The 17,875-nt window shown below is 39.5% G+C and overlaps 1 long non-coding RNA gene across 1 annotated transcript in view; it reads left to right on the plus strand.

Moving 5' to 3' along the window:
• The first annotated feature begins 826 nt into the window (after positions 1-826).
• LOC308070295 overlaps positions 827-17,875 on the plus strand; it is a 43,910-nt gene continuing 26,861 nt past the window's right edge. Inside the window, exon 1 of the long non-coding RNA XR_013930694.1 lies at positions 827-3,126. This is a non-coding gene — a long non-coding RNA (uncharacterized lncRNA). The remainder of the gene's footprint in view (positions 3,127-17,875) is intronic.

Below are 17,875 nucleotides of genomic sequence, written 5' to 3' on the forward strand. Positions count from 1 at the left end.
TGTATTGATATCAGAGGTCTATTATTAGAAGTCTAGCAGTATTAGAGCTCTAGGTAGATCCCATTTTGTGGAAATGAGAAAGATGTGAAAGCACATTGGACTTTTTTTCAGTTTGCTTTATCTAACATAATTTTTTCTTCATACTCGTATTATTGAGAAGATAGAAACTTACTAGTTAACTGTCTGTGAAAGTCAGAAACATATATTAAAAGCAGGTGACTCTCTGTGTAAGTTACTGGGTGCTGGCACACATCTTGCTTAACAGCTAGAACTAGAGGGATGTACTAGATTTGCTCAAAAAATCTGGTCAAAGCTACAGGTCCTTCAGTGATCTTGAGCTGTCTCTTATTCTCCATCAGGTTGCTCCTTTTGGTGGCCAGACAGCTTTATCCATTTGTGCAGCAGATTTAAACAAGGATTATTTTTTTTTTTACTTTTTAGGAGACTGTACCTCACAGTGTAGTTGCCATCTTCATTTTCTCTACCACCAGCTTTAGCACTGCTATTCGTGTTGTCACGGCCGCTCACTAGAAGAGCAATCTTTTCCTTGCTGTCTTTCCAGGAGGATAACCACAAATACTGCGGGACGGCTGCAGGACAGAAGTCAAAGCTTCTTTGAGTCCAGAAAAATTAGGGATAAAAACTCAAGAAGTACTGTCATGCTCTGGAGTGTCAAGTCCATGACATTTGTGATAAACTTTCTGGTGCAGCAATGTGAATTGCTGCCTGAGTTCAGGGCTGTATTTGCATGGGTTACTCCACAAACCATGGTCCTGACAACATGGGGGGCAGATTTAGCGGCAGGAGGGGGCGGGGGGGTGGGGGGGGGTGGGGGCGTGTCTGCTTTGAATCTGGCTCCACACATCAGTAATAGAATTGTTCATTTTTTTGATTACAGAATCATTTATACCTGCCTATACATTACCAAGATCACTGATATTAAATTTACAATTTTTTATCGGGCTGGTAAGCAGGAAAGCTTTTTCCTTGGAAACTATTGCAGTTTAAAGTGAATCCATTGATATAAAACTTCTATGACAAATTCTCAGCTGTACACTCTAGTTCTGTTCAAAAGAATGAATCTGTGCCAGTTTATGGTGTCTGAGACTTCGGTCCCATGAGTCCATTTTTAGATTCACATTTTGACTATAATTGTATTTTAAAGTGTAAGATAGAACGAGGAAGGATGTATTATCTGGCATTTTCTTCTACTCCGTTAAAATGATGCTAGGATAATGGAAACAGGGGCAAAAATATTCACTTACTTAGGCAGTTTCCAAAATTGCAGTTCTGCAGAAAGGAGGAAGTGAGTAGTTGTATATAAAAACATCGGTAAATTGTCAGGCAAAGTAGCATACATGAAAGAAGAAATTTACCAATTAATCCATATTTGTGGGCAATATGCATGCATAATTTCTTTGGTAATATCTGCAAAGGCTTCCGTTTGCATAGTCAGCCGTGTGGTCTGGCAAAAATGGTGCAGGGCTCAGGTAAGTTTTGCTTTGCATTATGCTCACTTGACTGTACTTAACTGTGCATACATCAAAAACCTTACTCTTCTATCTAACAGAAAAATGACTTTGAAAGATACATAGCCATTTTTCTTGGATATATATGAAGATGAAGATAATGTCGAGCAGTTTGGTATATTCACTTATGAATAATTCATCCAGCTACACACAGTTATTTTTTATTATCATTATTATTATTAATTATGTGTGTGTAGCTGGAAAAGACAGGAAGGCTGTAACCGCTGCCTCATGAGAGATGCTTAATGTTAAGAATTTGGTTAGACCAAGATATGTGATATGAGAAAAGAAAGACAGACAGTGATAAATAGAGCAGAGGACACAAAGGCTTTAATAATGTTGATGGGGAGAAATATCATTTGTTTGAGATGATGGAGCACAGGCTACTACTAGTTCTTCTGCCAGGAGTTTAGCTCTTTGTTGCTTTTTATGAGCTACTATGAGCTACAGATATTCAGAGCTGGCCTGCCTATGTTAGACCACATCTGGCTTAGACCTGCAAAACACTCTTCCTGGGGACATGGGGTCGGAATTATGGAAGCATGTTAGGGAAAAGGGCAAGAAGCGGTGTCCATTATAGACCGGACATCCAGAAGAACATGCATGGGCCCAGAAGCAGCCCTGTCTGAAAAGCTGGACTGCAGTATTCTTGATTGCACGTTATTTAACTCTAAAAAAAAATAAAAATTAAAATGTTTGGAAGCAGAAAACAAAGATGCAGAGAGGAGCTTCACAGCAATAAACTACTCAAAGACAATGTTTCACTTTCAGTATCCCCCGTGCATTTCAGAGATGTCACCAAAACCTGATTGAAATTACATCAAATGCAATGCTGCTGATTTATTTTTGGTTTAGCTCAAAGAAAATTTTTAAATTTCATGACAGAACTGAGTAAAGCCTTAATAACAATTAACTTCCACAGAGATACTTAAAATATCTATTTGCTGTGTTTAGACTTTTAGGAAAACATGTACGGAAATAAACTGAACTTAGTGCTTGTGAAAAGTTATTAAACTGGAATTCTTCATTATGCAGTACATATATAATATAGGAGCTGCCCTTTGGGAATCTTTTGTTTCTTGTAATGCATAAGAATAACTGAATTTTTTTGCAAATGGAACTAAAAATCAACAAAGTATTTAAATATGGTTTTGTCACTTTTTATCTACCTTTAATACTCTCCTAGGCATTAGAATGCCCTGTTTCCTTTAGGTAATGATACCGACTGTAACCATGACTCTAATAGTCCGTATGGGATAGCAAGGACGCTGCTGCAGCCTCACCAGCATGCAGGCTAGGGATCTGGAGGGCAGGACGGGCACAGTCTGCCAGCACGGGCTGCTGCTGGGGCAACGCTGCTAGGGCTGCTCACCTGCAAGCGGAGTTGGGTACACTTGCACAGTGAAAAGTCAATTCACTCACTCTGACATTTTTTTTTTTTTTTTTCACTTCAGTTCAGTAAGAGTGGCAGCTGGCTATTCAGTTACTCAAACACCCGTAAGTGTTCTGAGGCCAGCACAGCTTCCAGATGACCCACTTCTGCGCTGCACTGTTCTTTACTCTGCAAGGACACCCAAAGACTCTGCTTTGGCCACAGGTACCTCTCCTTGTACGTACAGATGGGAAAAATATCTGTGCCTGGATTAAGTAAGTTTTTAGATAAGTGAATTTGAGTTGTTATTGACTAGACCCTATGCTATGGTTTTCAGGCTTACAGACAAATATTGTTTAATGCTATCTAGTCTAGTCATTATAAAGATGGGCTAAAATCAGTTGTGGTTCTCTATTTAAAATGAATTCTGCATTTCAAATTAAGTAATTCAGTGCTCTGGATAGGTTGCAGCATTTCTTGGCCACCTTTTTTTTTTTTTTAAGTAGCCATATTTGAGATACCAAAGTTTAGCACTGAGTGTAAAAACAATGTATTTAATTTCCCCTTTTTATAAGATAAGGGTAGTATTTAGCTTTGTGTTTGAAAATGTTCCAGCTACTAAATGGATGAAACCTTACAAGTTGCCTCAATCTATCAAAGGGAAAAATAATAGTTTTGCTTCTTAACACTCTAGGTGTTGAAACTATCTCCAGATTCATTAAAGCATACCATGGAAATAATTTTCTAGTGGGAGATATAATGAATGTGCAAGGCACTTTTACAACATGCAGGAAGCTATAAATTTTTACAAAGCCTTTATTATTATTTCTACGCTGTAAGTCATAATTTGCTTTATGTCATAAAGGTTTGAAAACTTCGAATGCTTTGTAATTACTCAGAAAAAAAATTGATTCATTACATCTTAAATTCTGATAACAAAAGAAATGCAGTGTTTGTGCAGGATGTTTACTAGTTCTGCTTATGCCAGTGGGCCCAGGCCAAGGGCAAACAGTTATAAAACTGTAGCTGTGTAAAACACCTTTTGCTGTTTGAGTGCACTCAAACAATAACAGAATTTGTCTGAAAGTGATGGCTGATGGGACTCAAGGTGAAGATATCCATCTTCTATTTTTTTGTAAAAGCGCTGCATATATTTTTCTTAGGCAACAGGGTCACTATCTTTTTTTTCCTGCAGGAATATTTACACATATGTGCAGTAGAACATCAAATAAAAGCCATGTCCTCCTAAAAAGTTAATAAGCCTTAATTTCAGTATCTGTAACACTCTTCCATAATTAATTTTCCAGCCAATAAAAATACAATAGAGTAACTCCTGTGCAAAATATACAGAATGAGAAGTGTTTGTGAGGATAGTCATGGGGAACTGTAGCCTCCTTGGTCAGCCCTGGGTGATACGAGGTACACCTCTGGTTGTGTGATAAGGCTCTTTGTCCAGCCTTGATGAAGCAAGTATGAAATAGAGGGGAATGTACTTCACACCAGTAACAGAAGACAGCCACCTACTGAATATCTGGAAGGTGTTGCAGACATGAATCCCTAAGCGCTATAAATGAAGGACTCTGAGGGTGAGTAGCCCCTTTGATTGCCCCTCCTGCTGACTGTGGGGATGGGAAACTCTCTTCTGCCTTTTTGTGTCATGGGCTTGGTTGCTGCATCTGCTTGGATGTAGTTTGGATCCCTTTTGGGTTTAGATCATTAGGTGTAAACTGGAAGTTTAGTGCTCTTCATTGCTAGAAGGGCTGATCAGTCTATTCAGGGTACTAAATTTAAGGAGCCATATTACTGAAAAGTCTATAATCAAAATTATAGTGTGGAAATGCAATGCATAGGGATAATAGGGAGAAATGTGCGATTTCTGAGCATGTAAGTAGTTTCAGACTGAAAGGGACAGCATACACATTGCACTGAAATGTCATTTGCCTTGGAACACATTTGCATGAATTTTACGTACTGATTTTGTTCAGTCTCTGAGGTGTTTGTTCATATCTTTGCACAGATGTCTGAATACGTCAGCTTTTGTTTTCAGGGTGTTGTTATCTTTTTTGGAAGATTTAGTCTTGCTGAGAAGTATTACTTTAAAAATTAAAGTGAAATTTCAGACCCAGAGTGAAGCCTTCCTTATAAGCATGTTTAGAAAACAGGACACAAATCAGTTGTTTGTTAAAGGCAGTTTATTATATCGTGTGTATGACCCCTTGTAATTCGCCATCTGTAGTAAACATCATTTCCAAACTCTCATTTCTTTAAAGAAGACCTACAATAATTGTAATGATATTTTCAAAGAAGTCACTTGCTGTCACTTAAGTTCTAAGTCCAGCTGAAGAGGAGGATAGGATGCTGCCACGCTTTGCATGTCAGAATAGCTGTTGTAAATACCTAACGAGCTGAGCTGTTCCTCAGTGGTAGGGCTTGAGAACAGCAGGAGGCTCCTTCGCTTTGAAAAGTTACAGCATTAGGCCTTGGAGTGTAGAAAAGTGAAAATGAGCCTGTACTTAAACACTTTGTTAATGTGTGTTGGTACAAATGACCCACAGAGAACCGTATTCCACCTTCACATCTGAAGCTTTACAACTTTATTTTTTTCTGCTTTACAATCAAAAGAAAGAGAGGAAGATGTTTGTGTTACAACATGTAAATTCCTGCCAACCAAGGATGAGATATTTGTCCAAATATGAGTGGATTTTGCTTTATCTGCTGAAGAATAAAGCAGTGGTGGCGTAGGAAGAAGTAGCAAAAGCAATTTAAAAACATTTTTTTAAAGTATTGTAATAAATAATCCATACTCAAAACTATGCTCTCCCTTCTTATCTGATAAAAATAAAATCACATAAATAATTTTATGCCAGTGAAGTACAAGTTTTCCGGGTAACGAGAGAGAATTCCAGATCAGCAAGTTTGAACGGTGGATCCTAGAATGTGATAGGATGTTGCTATCCTCATCTGACAATTCTCATTTCATATTTCAAATGAATTCTTGCTATCACTTTAATGACTTTTTTGTTGTTGTTACATTATGGCATATGGGAAACCATTGCATTCTTAAAATTGCAGGTATTTTTGATATTGAATGTGCATTGGGAATATTTCACCTATAAATCAAAGAAAGCGAGGACAGAATGATGGGTTTTTTTCTAGTGGCCCTGCTGAGGATTTTTTTTGGCAATAACAATGTATCTGCAGACATCTGTATAGCTGTCTACTTACAGCACAAAAAGCTATCATTATATCTGATGGAACATCAAACAACTATTTCATTAATGGTCCTATTATGAGAAAGTACAGTGACATTAGAATACCAGCATCTTGTTACTATAGATACCTGATTTCTCTGCAACACTCATGTTTTTATAAACTTACATATATCTCTCTGTGTTTTATATATATGTATGAATAAATGTATATGTACACACATTTCACTCTCCTTCAGGAAGAACTTGCCTTTTCCAGCATGTAGCATACTTTGGTAGACATTGTTATCCGAAGGACACTAGACAAGTTGTATTTGGATGGCTTGAATTAGATGAAAGTGTTGTAAATGCAAATGCTCAAGAAAATAACTTTGTAATTCATCTTCTCTAACAGCCAACATATTTACTAAAGACTTTCAGACTTGCCTGTTTTATGCATTTGCACTATAATGTTTGCGTGTCGAGAGCAGGGGTTTGAGGGACGTCAGGTTTGGATGTGTTTGCTTTAGCTGAGGCACAGAAAATTGTTTTAAATGTGCTGGAAAATGAAACATATGAGTAATTACCATTCCTTTCCTTAGTTGTGCTTAGATAATATGTATTCAGAGCATTTCACAAGCAGTAATTGCTTCTCACAATTTGTATGAGCTAGAGAAATAGGGGAATAGTACTTTCCTGACCATGTGGTAAAAAAAGTCACAGGAACTATATAATTTGCTTGAAAGGAGGTGGGGAGGGTCACACGGTAAATCAGTGGTGAGATGAGATGAGATTTTTAGCCCTATTTGTGCACTTTAATCACTGGACCTTCCGCCTCTGGGAAGACAAGACTACTGATGGGTTCAGCCACGCATCAGTGCAATGCTGGTTTGGATTTTTCATATCGTTTGGTTGGGTTTTTGGTTTATGGATACTTTGGAGATGCTGTTATGTTTAGAGATAAAAGCATATTGCTTAGTACCAGCATGCTACTTATTGATATGAAAAAATGCTGGCTTCAGTAAGCCAGTTGGACTAGACCTTACTCATTAACTTTGTAACAGCTCTATCAGCATAAGAGAGGAGAATTTGTCCTCCAGCTAACGAGAAAGCCATAGAGTGCAAATTTTCTATGATTTAGTATATATTAACTGGAATCTTGAGTTTCTTGTCTTGAAGTGTATTTGCTTTGTATTTTTGCTGGGGTTTTTTTGTTTGGTTGGTTTTTTGTATTTTCCAAAAATTGTTGTAAAAATGATGTGGCAACTCCTAATGTGAAATACAGGCACTCTGCACAGCTGATGTCTGAAGCACACAGAGATTTAAGTTCTCTGCATTTCTCTGACCTTGAAGTCATCTTGTTCTTGCGCAGTCAGTTGGAGTATAGTCTGTGAGACACTGAGCATCTCTGGCAAGCGCTCTCGACTTCACTAGAGGTAGCGCTTTGCAGGATTAGCCCCCTCAGTGAATTCTTCTTGTGAAAAATTCTATCAATAACTGAATGCATAAATGTAGGGTCTTATTCAGGAAACTTTTTCTACTTCTTCTCCACTTAAGCCATAGAAAGGAAGGGAAAGAACAAGCTCTATAGACACATCAAAGCAGCTCATTTCCTTTTGAGCACAGCTTGATTGTGACAAGTTCTGCAGTAGTTTTGTGATGTAAGCAAAAACCTTTTAAGGTACAACTGTTTGCAAGTTCCTTGGAGAGAGGAGCTCAGGGTGAGTGTTCCTGCATACCCATGCAGGACACAGTTGCAGGCTGTTTCCATTCAGCGGGGACACACGGCAGAGCAAAGGGAAAAATTTCAGCATCATGAACCCTGTGCCCAGCTCGGGCCCCTCCTGCAGGACAGACCCTGAGGGGCTGGAGCGTGTCCAGGGCGGAGAACAGGGCTGGGGAAGGGGCTGGGGCACAAGGCTGGTGGGGAGCGGCTGGGGGCACTGGGGGGCTCAGCCTGGGCAGCAGGAGGGTGAGGGGGGCTGAGGGCTCTCTCCAGCTGCCTGACAGGAGGGGGTGGGCAGGGGGGGTCGGTCTCTCCCCCAGGTAACAAGCGGCAGGACGAGAGCAAACGGCCTCCAGTTGCGCCAGGGGAGGTTTAGGTTGGATATTAGGGAAAATTCCTTCCCCAGAGGGTGGCCCAGCACTGGGACAGGCTGCCCAGGGATGTGGTGGAGTCACCAGCCCTGGGGGGGTTAAAGGACACGTAGATGTGGCGCTCAGGGACGTGGGTTAGTGGTGGGCTTGGCGGCACCGGGTTAACGGTTGGGCTCGGTGATCTCAAAGGTCTTTTCCAACCTGAATGACTCTGTGATTCTATGAATCTATGTGGCATGTCATTAAATTCAGACCTCTATTCTTGCTAGTTAAAAATTGTGGCATTAATGCATCCATGTCACCTTGCTCTGATTTAAAGCCATTTCCTTTCAGAAGAAATACAAGCCCTAAGAAATTACAACAGCTATTCCTGATAGACTGTACTTTATCCTAAAGTTAGACAAGAAAGGGTGGGAATCAAATATTCCATCATTCATATGTTTACAAAAAATGTAAATATTTGTTTATGATTAATTATACCTTCATGTTCAGGTAAATTTGGATACCTGAAAAATGAGAGAGTAATAGCATTTTATTTTAAAATGTGGATGCTAGCTGGGATTAAAGTCAAGGGGGTTTCTTACTAAGATTTTCTTATACTCCTTTCTAAATGCTACCATTTCACACAAAATTGGGTCCTCTTTGGATTAATACATTTGAAAATTATGTTGATTTATAACCAATTTTCTCCTCATTTAAACAGCGACCTGCAAGTGTTTCTCCGGGGATCAAACAGGATCAGAGAAATTATGTGTTGTTTGAGTTGTTCACTGAAGCAGAATCCTTCACAAACATGTGCATATGGTGCTACGCGCTTTAGGGAGCAGACATTATAATACATTTACCTTGTTGTACGTTTTTCTTCTCATCTTGAACTTGTATGTTCTCCTTTACTAGGAATTAAAAAAAAAAAAAAAAAAAAAACAAAAACAAACAAACAAACAAAAAAACCCACCAACAAAACCCCAACAAGCTATTACTAATTTGATGGCTGCAGTAATAATATATTCCTTCTTATTCTCTTATTCAAATCACAGTGTTGGAAGAGTATAATGTGCTAATGCTGAATGCATCTGTTTGCATACCCCGGTCAGCTGCTTAAGGACAGTTGGCAACTCACCACCTCAAATTCAGAGGAAACTGGGCAGCAAAATTATCCTCCCTAAAGCTTTTAAATAATGGAAGTGTTTTCTCTTTTTACAGTCAATGTTTAAATGCAGCCTATATTTAGAAACCATAGCCATATGCCATCTGAGAATGAGACAAAAAATAAATGAAAACGCTAAATTGTTCTCTGAGCAGCAGAATTAATTGGATGTGATTTCCTATACTTTAGTCCCCTGCAGTCACCTTAAGCCATTTCTGTCCCTCTGGTATTTTAAGTCTGTTGATTACCATTGGGCAAACCCATGTGTAAATGTAATGCCTGTCATCTGCTCTGCGGAAGCTTCCCGTGCAGATGCACTTACCTGTAGTAGCATCTTACTCTGTGGCAACCTGTCTGTGTGCGCATTACCCATAAACCAGGTCTTCGGTTTTGGGGAAATGATGGCAATGAAATTACGAGATTCAAAAACGTGTCAATATGATTTCTCAAATGATCTAATCAGCTGTAGTGCTATTGCTGTTTCTGCTGCTAGATAATTCCCCAGTCATAACTTGTTCAATATGTTCCTCCGAACCACCTTTAAGAAGGGTCTGCTTCAATGCGGCTCGGTTTGCATAATTGCTGCCTGTATCCTGAATACGCTGGATGCCTTGCTGTGTATAATCACAGCAGGAAGTTCACTTGCTGCTTGGCTACCTGAAGTGATAATGCATGCCCAAAAAAATGAGTTTAATGAAAATGTTTAGGATATCAAATTCAGCATCAGGGATGCTTAGAAAAGCACTTGCCCATGGAGTAAGGGCAGCATAATGCACTACGCTATTGTAGGAAAGGTCAAGGTTTAGAATTTCTCCCCTAAGTTTCATTCAAATTGAAAATAACTAAAAAAAGGAGTCATGAGAAAGCAACTCTATTTTTTTTTTGCTTTTTCCAAAGCTGTAAGAAGCTTGTTTTCATTATTGAATATGCTGCCTGATTAATATAGTGAAACGGTATCAAACATTGCAAAATGAGTACACTGATTTAATAGTCAGTATGAATTAGCAAAACCTACTGCAAAATTATTATTTTCCCTCCATTATAAATATTTCCACTGTAATCATAGGAGAGGCTACTTCGTGTCTCAAAATTCCCAGCAGACATAGGGTGAGATTTCTCAGGCAATTCCCAAGGCTCATTTTCCTATTGGAAAACTAAAATGGGTCGTCAGGCTTACAAATGTCAGGTCTGTGGACCATGTGGAAGCATTTCATTCTAAGATGCATGATGGGTTTTATGCAATAGCAGGTTACATTTAATATTAATTATACAAAATCTGTCTCTGAAACAAATGGAGGTTTATTATCCCACTATTGATTGTAAACGATTGTGTGGAGCCGTTGATGAGACAAGTTAAGGTACCTACAAATTTCAAACTGTTATGTAGAGCAATAGTGAGACGTGATTCCAAGCTCTCTGGTGCCCCTAAGTACCTGGTGCTTCTGCCAGCTTTGGATCAAACTGTGCTATAAGAAGCCTCTTTAGGTTAAAATGAGGAGATTTACAATCTCAAGCAAAAGAGCTAACATTGACAGGCTTTGCTGTCGATAACTTATTGCAGTCAGGTGACTCGCCAGTGCCTTCTGCTGTTTCTAATGTGCTTTGCTAATTACTTCAAGATGCTGGAAGATAAGAGAAAATAGGGAATGACACACTTTATTTGTAATTGGAGTGAATTTAGGAGTGAAGCTAGGAAAATATATGAGATGCAGAGTTGTTATATAAGAGAAAAGTTAGAAAATGAAAAGGATGAAAATTGGCTGGGTAGGGTTAAGTTTAGTCTCAAAGCTAAAGATTTAAACACAAATGAGAAGACTCATTAGGCTTTGAGTAGGTCATCTCCTGCTTTCTGTAAAGAGAACAGTGGTGTTCCCTGGTGCTCCTGTGGAAGAATGTGGGTGGAAAGAAAAGCATAGACAATGAAATAATAGGGAGAAAGCAGGCAATGCTATAGAATAATGTTTCCAAATCTCAGAAGCTACTGTTACTCAGGTCAAGAGCCAGGAAAGAGGAGAAAAAGACTCAAAAGCTAAGAAATTTGGATGCTTTCTTTCAGGCCTCAAACTGTGATTTCACTGTTTCTCATATTTTTTTAAAACTTTTTCCAGTGTGCAGAATTTTAAATGCCTGGGTTTAAGGTCTAGTGCATCTGATTCAGTTCTCTCACCATTATGCAGTATTGCGGTGACAGGTGAAACACAATGCACGCTGAAAGAAGCATATACTGAAGAGACAAACACGAGAGGGACTTGTGAAGGAAATGCCAGAAGATTTAGCTGGGCCAACACCAAGGCATGTGGCAGTAGGAGGCAGATCTCCCAAAGGTGAGCTTGGTACTCAGGGTCCTGATGCACCCTCACAAGGGCAACGCTAAAGCTCTGGTTGGGGTAGGCGCTTCGCTGTTTGGGGTTCCCGAGTCGCAGCCTGAGCACAACAAACCCTGTTTGTCACAAAATACACAACATTTCCTAGAGATTTCCAGGAGCAGGCAGGTAGGCAGCAGTGGTTTTAGCTCCATATCCCTGTTTGATGCATACAAGGAACTGCAAAGGAAAGCATTACATATGCTCTTTATATTTTCTTCAACAGAAATCAAGTCATATTGAAAAGCAACTCTTAAAAGGAAATAACTGGTGCTTTCTTGACAACACTGTGGTCTGCAGTGCATTCTTGAGGAAGCAGGAGAGGGCAAAGCCAGTAAAAAGTGAGCTAGTTTACACCAGATGGGAATTTGGTCCTAAGTAATAAGGTTTAAAATGCTATTACTTTTGCAAGTTTCAGTGGAGCTTGGCGTATACATTTTTATTCCTTATCTCAAACATCACAAAAAGGGGAGAATTAAGGGGAACCCTCCCAACCTGAAATACGTCCATTTTTCACTCGCTATCATGGTCTGTATTTGCTGATGACAGATGTTAGTTCACTATGGTTCAGTCCTTTTTTTCCCTGTACAGATGTGATTTACTAGATCATAAATCAGTTGCCACTTTTGGAATTTCGACTAACAGATGTCCTCTTCAGAGACTTTAATATAAACAGTTAACCCACAGATTCTTTTTGAGGAAATGCCAGTTGCGTATAAGAATGCCAATTGGCATGAATGTAACTTGAACGTCTGACATATTAATAGATTTCTTTCTGAGTGAAATGGATTTATTTTTATAGAGAAGGCATGGCTGCTTTAGTTCTCCATTAGAGCCCCAGCTTGCAATATCTGTTTGCTTGCAGTGATGTCATTAACTAGAAAACAGATGCACTCATGAGCATCAGAAATCAATCATAGCTGTTGGCACTTTAATAAACAGCTGCCTTCTTAAATGGTTTGGAATAAACACTGATCATCACCAGCTCTTTTTGAAGGAAGATCAGTAGGTTATAAAACTGCTGATTAGAGGAGGGGAAAACCTTGAAATTATAAACTTCATTGTTGAAAATCTCTGATTGAGTTATTTTAGACTGTCGAAAGATTTACCGTAGAAAATAATCACAAGATACTGGCTGCACTGTGGAGTATCTGTCCGATGGCCACTGGAACTGTGCCTGATGTATTTACATGAACTTTCTTCTTCAGAAATAGATTTTATGTAGGGGAGTCAATTGTATTAAAAAGTCATTCATCAGACTTGAGCACAGCAGAATCTTATTGCTTCATTGTGTAGTTCAGAGGAATTTGTTTAAAGATACCAAATTCCTTCCGCTCCTCCACCACCACCACCACAACCACCACCTTGCTCTCAGGTCCAAACTAAAAGAAAATGTGTTACCCTTTTTTCCTTCTTTTCAGGAGATGCTTCTACATTCAGGGCCGTTTTATGACCTGTGTATGGGCCAAAGGATTTAGCTTTGGGATAGCAGTTGCAATTCACAAAAAAGGGCCTGGAAAGAGGCGACCAAATATCAAAGAGTGGCACAGTGAAACAGCATATCACGTTTCCCATACAGTACTCAGATTAGCTTCAAGTCTACCTTGCTAAGTAGCTTATCAACAGAAAAGATGTAAGAATAATTCTACAGCAAATGCTTCATACAGCTTAGTGACAAAAACGGAGAGATATGTTACAATATATGCTGCTGTTGCTGGTAATCTGCTTGTACTGGCTTCTGCTGCTGATGGATGTGCTAGGTATAACCTGCCCCCTCTACCACTTCTGTGATTTTTATGTATGATGTGTTGTGCAATCAGGTCATAATCTGAACCTTTTACAGTGTCAGTGGACCACGCTAGTGTAACTCCTGGTATTGTTGCAGAAAGTTCCTTGTATCTCTCTTTGTCATGGTACTGTAAAAATGCCTGCAAAACAGATTAGAGCCGAGAAAAGGAGTTTATCTGCAGCTGAGGTTGTAAGCTGTGTGAGGCACAGACACAGGTTTGTCACGGGCCTTTTGTGTAAGGCTTTGCACTTTGGGATTGTGATCTATGGCTACGGCTTTTGGGAACAAATACAGATGATGATAGCGATAAAACAGCATTCATGAAAGTCTTACAGGTTCCTTTGGAAATGTTACTTATCTCGCCCAGAGCACCCATATACAGCAGATCCGGGCTGCACTCTATTATGAACAATATCTACTCCAGTGTGGTTACAAATGCTATTTGAAACCATATTCTTCAATTCCAGGCTGCCGTATTATTTTATATTTAGGTCCGGTTTCCAAATGGCTTGCAGAGGTCTACTGAACGATTATTCAGTGGAATCAACATCAGAACCTATCCTTTTCCCCTGGGATCCTAATCTCTCTCTGCTCCTTGTCCCTGAGAGTTCCACTGCAGCTCTTTCCTTCTTCTCTCTGTGCCACTCAGGCTCTGCCGGAGGGACTTTTTCTCTCAGATCTAACGTTTCGTGATGCTGTAGTCCCTGGCAGCCTGGACAAGGAAACAGTGAAAATCCTCAGCATCTTGCTGCATTGAGCAAAGCCAGCACTGAATGAATTATCAGAGATTTCAGGTGCCAAACTCTCAATACGTTTTTGTTGGTCGTGTATAAACAGAGATTTTAGGGGATGACACTTGGCAGAATATGAGGACATTTAGAAAATACATTCCCGCTCTTGTTGGGCGTGTAATACCTTGTATTAGTTCAACTGGTATTCAGAAAACAAACACACAAAAAAAGACAGATCTTAAGACCTATGAATCTCACCTGAAGAAGGAATATCGTGGAAACATCTCCTCTCAATCCCTGTTTCTCACATTTAGTCTAATAAAGGAGCATTACTTCTGGCAATAAGGCTAGCTACAGTGCTAGCTGAGATGTTCCTCTCTTGGGAAGTCATTCACACTTTCATTTGTGCTTAGGAAGAACTCTGGGACCTGTAACTGCTTGACTGAGCGCACAAATCTCATAGTTATGTGTACACACACAGTGAATTTTTTTGCCTGTAGTTAATTTTATGGACAACATCAGGCAAACATTAACAAATAAAGGAAAACTTTTCCCACTGCAAACTTTTCCCACAGTGGGAGTAAAGCCTCACTGCCTTACTCTGGGAATTTCTGGCAAAGCTCACTAATGCCCATGACAGCACCTGTCATGCGGTGGATGACAAACAAATGCTTCACTTTGTTACTGAATGTTGAACTATTTTAAATCCCACTCCACCTTCCTTACAAAAATGCCATATGAATGCTTTGTTTTTCAAGTTTTGTCTCTGTAGGTGTTTAATGGCTGGCTGTGAGATCTGTTCTGGTGGGTATTGTCATCGTGGCTGACTGGTATACGCCTCATTTACTCTCCGAGAACTTTGCAATGTATCTTAGAAAGCCACTTAAGATCATGGTGCATAGTTTCTAGCTTTCATTAGCTGCACTACAAAAGAAGCTTATGCTCCTCTTTTGTTGCTGCTCGGACCTTGATACTCACTAAAGAAGCTCTCCAGGAAATGAGCAGTGTAGGGAGCTTACGCTGAATTCTGTTATTAACACAGCTGTGTGGTGTCACGGAAGATATAATTCAGCGCTGCCTCAGATGAAAAATAATTTCAAAGGGAAGTTCCTTTTGCTGCCTTCTTTGGGTCTGCTTGCGAAAATCAGGACTCAGCTGCAGCTGGCTCAGAAGAACAGAAAATAAATGAACTGGCTTTTACCTTGGCCTTGCACCCAGGTTATTGGAATAATAAGCTTGCTTTACTAGGTTCGATTATGGGTATCGTTTCTCCAGTATTTAATTTTTTCCTCATTAAACTGTGACATACTCTAGACAATTGTATTTCTATGGCATATTTTTAATAACTCTAGATTTATGTCCTCTTTCGTGGTGCGATTCTCCAAACTCAAAGGTGTTCACAAAGGTAGTTCTGAAATTCAGGATGAGGTGCACAAATTACCTGAAGCATTCATGGGAGGCAGAATATATTTTGCATTTGATGTTGCTTTTGTGTTACAGACCTGGATTTAAATCTAGCTGCTTGCAAAAAAAGAGCACGTTCCCTAGAACTGTTCCCTATCCCTAGTCCTGGAACTAGGATTGTTTTTTTGTTAGAATTAGTATGAATATCCCAATGATAATGTAAACATAATTTGCTGTCATTTTGGTCTGAATAAGGCAATGTGCTTCCCTGGACTTCATGCACAATGGAGATCAGACTGTGATGTGGAGGACCGGGGCACAAATCTCCTTTTTATAGAGTGAATTTCAGAGTAGAATTTAATTTCACAGAGACTTCCATGCAGAGTAGCCCAGTGCGCTGGGCGAGGTGAGGAGTGAAGTGCTGGTAGTTCATTGGCACTGGCAGTCGCAGCTGCCATTGCGCCCTTTGCCGCTGCTCACACGCAGCCACGATACTAAGGTGCTTCGAGAGAAAAAGTAGAGTCAGACAGAGAGGCACTGGCAACAGAATAGCACATAATACAATAGCTTCTCCTTCGCCCACTGCCCGCTATTCCATAACCTCCCTCCATGCCTTTGAAAGTTTTTTACTAAAGATTCACCTGAAAACTACATCTTTCAACCTTGGAAAGTCCATTCAAATGTTTTCATGACTTTTAGCCTGTGTAATAAGCCAGGCCAAATCCTGGTGCTTGAGGAAGCTTTGGATCTGAACTCTCACTTTGTGGCTCAGATCTCCTCCCCTCTTTTTTTTTTTTTTAATTATTATTATTTTATTTCATCAGTAAGGAGGGAAGGAACAATATAAAAAGCTGTAGCAGATGATTACCCCACATTTCTCTCTGGTACATATAGGTTTTTGTGAAGTTTTCACTGGCATGACTGAAACAGGAAAGTTAACCTCTCTGCCCTAATCAGACCCAGAAGTAAGCATTCCCCTTCATTTCAGCATCCCTTCTAACACTGAACCTGAGTTCAGTTCCTGATGGATATATAACAAAATCTTGGGATTTGCAAAAGATTTAATGACAACCTAAATTAGTTTCTTTCTTTTTTTCTAACACGTTAAATTACCTGCATTGCTCCTGTGTTTTTTAAGCCATCAACTTGAGATAGAGGAGTGGTTGAAGAAGCATGTATAGATAAAAGATCAGTTGTGTTGTTACACATAGTGCAACACTTTAGTAAGAGTGTATAGACTGCTGCGAGATGCTGCGTAGCTAATTCATAGCGGGAAGCTGAAGGGTGTCAAATAGCATCACATCACGGGTACCCGTTCCATTGACTCACCAGCTGTGCATGAGATTTGAGTTCTGTGTTGTGAAAAGTTATTTTACCTGCACTGCATCATGATGTTATGATAGGCACATCACTAGATAAATGTCATGCATGGCTAATTTACTTCTCTAAAGGGCATGCATTGCACAGTACGTAAATGACAGGGAGACCATATTGCATTTTGCACACCAGTTTATTATAAATGAAACAACTTGGATTTTTTTTTCACATCCTATTTGCTTAACTTTGATTTAAAATATGTACTTATTAGTCTTGATTTTTAACTTCAGCCTCTTAATTGTCACACTGGAGAGCCAGACTTCACTGGTTGCATGTGCACAGAAGAGGGTGAGTACCCTGTTATGTGTGTCCAAGCATACCATCACTTAGAAGGGTAGCAACTTACTGCTCTGTTTGCAAACTGAGTGGCATTGTGATCCTGATTAATAAGGAAGCATATTGCATGTGACTGAAAAGAGGGAGAATCTCAGAAATCAGGCCAAGGGCTTCACATTATGAATATTGCAATTTCACTAGCCAAATCCAGGTCAAAAATGGTCAATGAGAACATAAATCTAAGCACCTGTCTACAGCATTCTACATCTATTCTAGCAGCAAGCATGACATTTTAGATGAATTAATAAAAATTCTAGTCTAGGTAGTTGCTTTTCTGGGTTATGCTGACCTGGATCAAAGCAGCCAAACTCCTGAATTCATGATCATGGCTGAGAAGAGTTTTGACACACTGTAATTTATGAAGAAAACCAAACTAATTATCATTAAGCTTCAAACCCCACCCCTCTAAATTAGTAGGAAATCATAAGTGCTATGTCTGCCTTCATTCTTCCCACAGAAGAAAGTGGCACACTTGATATCAAAAGAGCACTTTAAACTTAGCAGGGTGGCCTTATTCACACATCTTTTCCATAAGCCTGTCC

The sequence above is a fragment of the Falco punctatus genome (assembly GCF_963210335.1).
Source record: "Falco punctatus genome assembly, chromosome: 10".
Classification (NCBI taxonomy): domain Eukaryota; kingdom Metazoa; phylum Chordata; class Aves; order Falconiformes; family Falconidae; genus Falco; species Falco punctatus.